This window comes from Orcinus orca, chromosome X (genome assembly GCF_937001465.1).
Source record: "Orcinus orca chromosome X, mOrcOrc1.1, whole genome shotgun sequence".
In the NCBI taxonomy this organism is placed as follows: domain Eukaryota; kingdom Metazoa; phylum Chordata; class Mammalia; order Artiodactyla; family Delphinidae; genus Orcinus; species Orcinus orca.
In genome coordinates, this window is record NC_064580.1 from 51,581,820 (window position 1) to 51,588,974 (window position 7,155).

The window sequence follows — 7,155 nt, forward strand, 5'->3', positions numbered from 1 at the left end:
GTCCCATACAGGATAAATATAAGGAGAAATACGCCAAGACACATATTAATCAAACTGTCAAAAATTAAATACAAAGAAAGCATATTAAAAGCAGCAAGGGAAAAACAACAAATAACACACAAGGGAATCCCCATAAGGTTAACAGCTGATCTCTCAGCAGAAACCCTACAAGCCAGAAGGGAGTGGCAGGAGATACTGAAAGTGATGAAGGAGAAAAACCTGCAGCCAAGACTACTCTACCCAGCAAGGATCTCATTCAGATTTAATGGAGAAATTAAAACCTTTACAGACAAGCAAAAGCTGAGAGAGTTCAGCACCACCAAACCAGCTTTACAACAAATGCTAAAGGATCTTCTCTAGGCAAGAAACACAAGAGAAGGAAAAGACCTATAATAATGAACCCAAAACAATTTAGAAAATGGGAATAGGAACATACATATCAATAATTACCTTAAATGTAAATGGACTAAATGCTCCCACCAAAAGACACAGATTAGCTGAATTGATACAAAAACAAGACCCTTATATATGCTGTCTACAAGAGACCCACTTCAGACCTAGAGACACATACAGACTGAAAGTAAGGGGATGGAAAAAGATATTCCATGCAAATGGAAGCCAAAAGAAAGCTGGAGTAGCAATTCTCATATCAGACAAAATAGACTTTAAAATAAGGACTATTAAAAGAGACAAAGAAGGACACTACATAATGATCAAGGGATCGATCCAAGAAGAAGATATAACAATTGTAAATATTTATGCACCCAACATAGGAGCACCTCAATACATAAGGCAAATACTAACAGCCATAAAAGGGGAAATTGACAGTAACACATTCATAGTAGGGGACTTAAACACCCCACTTTCACCCAGGGACAGATCATCCAAAATGAAAATAAATAAGGAAACAAAAGCTTTAAATGATACATTAAACAAGATGGACTTAATTGATATTTATAGGACACTCCATCCAAAAACAACAGAATACACATTTTTCTCAAGTGCTCATGGAACATTCTCCAGGATAGATCATATCGTAGGTCACAAATCAAGCCTTGGTAAATTTAAGAAAATTGAAATTGTATCAAGTATGTTTTCTGACCACAACGCCATGAGACTAGATATCAATTACAGGAAAAGATCTGTAAAAAATACAAACACATGGAGGCTAAACAATACACTACTTAATAATGAAGTGATCACTGAAGAAATCAAAGAGGAAATCAAAAAATACCTAGAAACAAATGACAATGGAGACACAACGACCCAAAACCTGTGGGATGCAGCAAAAACAGTTCTAAGGGGGAAGTTTATAGCAATACAAGCCCACCTTAAGAAGCAGGAAACATCTCGAATAAACAACCTAACCTTGCATCTCAAGCAATTAGAGAAAGAAGAACAAAAAAAACTGAAAGCTAGCAGAAGGAAAGAAATCATAAAAATCAGATGAGAAATAAATGAAAAAGAAATGAAGGAAACAATAGCAAAGATCAATAAAACTAAAAGCTGGTTCTTTGAGAAGATAAACAAAATAGATAAACCACTAGCCAGACTCATCAAGAAAAAAAGGGAGAAGACTCAAATCAATAGAATTAGAAATGAAAAAGGAGAGGTAACAACTGACACTGCAGAAATAAAAGAGATCATGAGAGATTACTACAAGCAACTCTATACCAATAAAATGGACAATCTGGAAAAAATGGACAAATTCTTAGAAATGCACAACCTGCAAAGACTGAATCAGGAAGAAATAGAAAATATGAACAGACCAATCACAAGCACTGGAATTGAAACTGTGATTAAAAATCTTCCAACAAACAAAAGCCCAGGACCAGATGGCTTCACAGGTGAATTCTATCAAACATTTAGAGAATAGCTAACACCTATCCTTCTCAAACTCTTCCAAAATATAGCAGAGGGAGGAACACTCCCAAACTCCTTCTACGAGGCCACCATCACCTTGATACCAAAACCAGACAAGGATGTCACAAAGAAAGAAAACTACAGGCCAATATCACTGATGAACATAGATGCAAAAATCCTCAACAAAATACTAGCAAACAGAATCCAACAGCACATTAAAAGGATCATACACCATGATCAAGTGGGGTTTATTCCAGGAATGCAAGGATTCTTCAATATACGCAAATCTATCAATGTGATAAACCATATTAACAAACTGAAGGAGAAAAACCATATGATCATCTCAATAGATGCAGAGAAAGCTTTCGACAAAATTCAACACCCATTTATGATAAAAACCCTGCAGAAAGTAGGCATAGAGGGAACTTTCCTGAACATAATAAAGGCCATATATGACAAGCCCACAGCAAACATCATCCTCAATGGTGAAAAACTGAAAGCATTTCCACTAAGATCAGGAACAAGACAAGGTTGCCCACTCTCAACACTATTAATTCAACATAGTTTTGGAAGTTTTAGCCACAGCAATCAGAGTAGAAAAGGAAATAAAAGGAATCCAAATCGGAAAAGAAGAAGTAAAGCTGTCACTGTTTGCAGATGACATGATCCTATACATAGAGAACCCGAAAAATGCTACCAGAAAACTACTAGAGCTAATCAATGAATTTGGTAAAGTGGCAGGATACAAAATTAATGCACAGAAATCTCTGGCATTCCTATATGCTAATTATGAAAAATCTGAAAGTGAAATCAAGAAAACACTCCCATTTACCATTGCAACAAAAAGAATAAAATATCTAGGAATAAACCTACCTAAGGAGACAAAAGACCTGTATGCAGAAAATTATAAGACACTGATGAAAGAAATTAAAGATGATACAAATAGATGGAGAGATATACCATGTTCTTGGATTGGAAGAATCAACATTGTGAAAATGACTCTACTACCCAAAGCAATCTATAGATTCAATGCAATCCCTATCAAACTACCACTGGCATTTTTCACAGAACTAGAACAAAAAATTTCACAATTTGTATGGAAACACAAAAGACCCCGAATAGCCAAAGCAATCTTGAGAACGAAAGAAGGAACTGGAGGAATCAGGCTCCCCGACTTCAGACTATACTACAAAGCTACAGTTATCAAGACGGTATGGTACTGGCACAAAAACAGAAAGATAGATCAATGGAACAGGATAGAAAGCCCAGAGATAAACCCATGCACATATGGACACCTTATCTTTGATAAAGGTGGCAGTAATGTACAGTGGAGAAAGGACAGCCTCTTCAATAAGTGGTGCTGGGAAAACTGGACAGGTACATGTAAAAGTATGAGATTAGATCACTCCCTAACACCATACACAAAAATAAGCTCAAAATGGATTAAAGGCCTAAATGTAAGGCCAGAAACTATCAAACTCTTAGAGGAAAACATAGGCAGAACACTCTATGACATAAATCACAGCAAGATCCTTTCTGACCCACCTCCTAGAGTAATGGAAATAAAAACAAAAATAAACAAATGGGACCTAATGAAACTTCAAAGCTTTTGCACAGCAAAGGAAACCATAAACAAGACCAAAAGACAACCCTCAGAATGGGAGAAAATATTTGCAAATTAAGCAACTGACAAAGGATTAATCTCCAAAATTTACAAGCAGCTCATGCAGCTCAATAACAAGAAAACAAACAACCCAATCCAAAACTGGGCAGAAGACCTAAATAGACATTTCTCCAAAGAAGATATACAGACTGCCAACAAACACATGAAAGAATGCTCAACATCATTAATCATTAGAGAAATGCAAATCAAAACTACAATGAGATATCATCTCACACCAGTCAGAATGGCCATCATCAAAAAATCTAGAAACAATAAATGCTGGAGAGGGTGTGGAGAAAAGGGAACACTCTTGCACTGCTGGTGGGAATGTGAATTGGTTCAGCCACTATGGAGAACAGTATGGAGGTTCCTTAAAAAACTACAAATAGAACTACCATATGACCCAGCAATCCCACTACTGGGCATATACCCTGAGGAAACCAAAATTCAAAAAGAGTCAGGTACCAAAATGTTCGTTGCAGCTCTATTTACAATAGCCCGGAGATGGAAACAACCTAAGTGCCCATCATCGGATGAATGGATAAAGAAGATGTGGCACATATATACAATGGAATATTACTCAGCCATAAAAAGAAACGAAATTGAGCTATTTGTAATGAGGTGGATAGACCTAGAGTCTGTCATACAGAGTGAAGTAATTCAGAAAGAAAAAGACAAATACCGTATGCTAACACATATATATGGAATTTAAGAAAAAAATGTCATGAAGAACCTAGGGGTAAGGCAGGAATAAAGACGCAGACCTCCTAGAGAACGGACTTGAGGTTATGGGGAGGGGGAAGGGTGAGCTGTGACAGGGCGAGAGAGAGTCATGGACATATACACACTAACAAACGTAGTAAGGTCGATAGCTAGAGGGAAGCAGCCGCATGGCACAGGGATATTGGCTCGGTGCTTTGTGACAGCCTGGAGGGGTGGGATAGGGAGGGTGGGAGGGAGGGAGACGCAAGAGGGAAGACATATGGGAACATATGTTTATGTATGACTGATTCACTTTGTTATAAAGCAGAAACTAACACACCATTGTAAAGCAACTATACCCCAATAAAGATGTTAAAAAAAAAAAGACACATGAACCCCAATGTTCATTGCAGCACTATTTACAATAGCCAGGACATGAAGCAACCTAAATGCCCATCGCCAGATGAATGGATAAAGAAGATGTGGTAAATATATACAATGGAATATTACTCAGTCATAAAAGGAACGAAATTGGGTCATGTGTAGACACGTGGATGGATCTAGAGACTGTCATACAGAGTGAAGTAAGTCAGAAAAAGAGAAACAAATATCGTATATTAACGCATATAAGTGGAACCTAGAAAAATGGTACAGATGAACTGGTTTGCAGGGCAGAAATTGAGACACAGACGTAGTGAACAAACGTATGGACACCAACGGGAAAGTGGCAGGGGGCGGCTGGTGGTGCTGTGATGAATTGGGAGATTGGGATTGACATATATACACTAATATGTATAAAATGAATAACTAATGAGAACCTGCTGTATAAAAAAATAAAATAAAATTCAAAAAAAATAAAAAAATAAATTAAAAGAAAAAAAAAAAGAAACGAAATTGAGCTATTTGTAATGAGGTGGATAGACCTAGAGTCTGTCATACAGAGTGAAGTAAGTCAGAAAAAAAAGACAAATACCGTATGCTAACACATATATATGGAATTTAAGAAAAAAAAATGTCATGAAGAACCTAGGGGTAAGGCAGGAATAAAGATGCAGACCTACTAGAGAACGGACTTGAGGTTATGGGGAGGGGGAAGGGTGAGCTGTGACAGGGCGAGAGAGAGTCATGGGCATATACACACTAACAAACGTAGTAAGGTACATAGCTAGTGGGAAGCAGCTGCATGGCACAGGGATATTGGCTCGGTGCTTTGTGACAGCCTGGAGGGGTGGGATAGGGAGGGTGGGAGGGAGGGAGACGCAAGAGGGAAGACATATGGGAACATATGTATATGTATATCTGATTCACTTTGTTATAAAGCAGAAACTAACACACCATTTTAAAGCAATTATACCCCAATAACGATGTTAAAAAAATTTTTTTTAATTTCTCTTTCTGGTATTTTGTTGTTAGTGTATAGAAATGAGACAGATTTCTGTATATGAATTTTGTATCCTGCATTTTACTGAATTAATTGATGTAATTTAGTAGTTTTCTGGTGGCCTTTTTTGGATTTTTCTCTGTATAGTGTCATGTCATCAGCAAATAGTGACAGTTTGGGGCTCCCCTGGTGGCGCAGTGGTTGAGAGTCCACCTGCTAATGCGGGGGACGCGGGTTGGTGCCCCAGTCTGGGAGGATCCCACATGCTGCGGAGTGGCTGGGCCTGTGAGCCATGGCTGCTGAGCCTGCGCGTCCGGAGCCTGTGCTCCACAATGGGAGAGGCCACAGCAGTGAGAGGCCTGCGTACTGCAAAAAAAAAAAAAAAAAAAGTGACAGTTTTACTTCTTCCTTTCCAATTTAAATTCCATTTATGTCTTTTTCTGCTCTGATTGCTGTGGCTAGGACTTCCAAAACTATGTTGAATAAAACTGGCGAGAGTGGACATCCTTGTCTTTTTCCTGATCTTAAAGAAAATGCTTTCATCTTTTCACCATTGAGTATGATATTAGATGTGGGTTTGTGATATATGGCCTTTAAAATTTCAAGGTATGTTCCCTCTATGACCACTTTCTGGAGAGCTTTTATCATAAATGGATGTTGAATTTTGTTGAAAGGTTTCTCCACATATATTGAGATGATCACATAGTTTTTATTCTTCAATTTTTTAATTTGGTGTATCATATGGATTTATTTGTGAATATTGAAAAATCCTTGCATCCCTGGGATAAATCTCACTTGACCACTGTGTATGTGCCCTTTAATATATTGTTGGATTCCGTTTGTTGGTATTTGTTGAGGATTTTTTCATCTATATTCATCAGTGCTATTGACCTGTAATTTTCTTATTTTGTGATATTTTCATCTGGTTTTGTCATGAGGGTGATGGTGGGCTCAGAGAATTGGTTTGAAAGTGTTCCATCCTCTGCAATTTTTTTCAACAGTTGCAGATGTGTAGGTGCTAACTCTTCTCTAAATATTTGGTAGAATTCACCCATGAAGCCATCTCATCCTGGGCTTTTAGTTGTTGGGAGTTTTAAAATTACTGATTCAATTTCACTACTGATAATTAGTCTGTTCATATTTTCTACTTCTTTCTGGTTCAGCCTTGGGAGATTGAACCTATCTAATAGTTTTTCCATTTTCTCTAAGTTGTCCATTTTATTGGCACATAGTTGTTCATAGCAATCTCTTAAGGCCCTTCTTATTTCTGTGGTGTTGCTTGTAACTTCTTTTTCATTTCTGATTTTATTGATTTGGGCCTTTTCCCTTTTCTTCCTGGTGAGTCTGGCTAATATTTATCAATTTTGTATATCTTTTCAGATAACCAGCTTTTAGTGTTATTGATTTTTTCATTGTTTTTTAGTCTCTCACTTATTTCTGCTCTGATCTTTATGATTTCTTTCTTTCTACCTACTTTGGGTTTTGTTTGTTCTTGTTTCTCTAGTGACTTTAGGTATAAGGAAAGTTTGTTTATTTGAGATTTTTC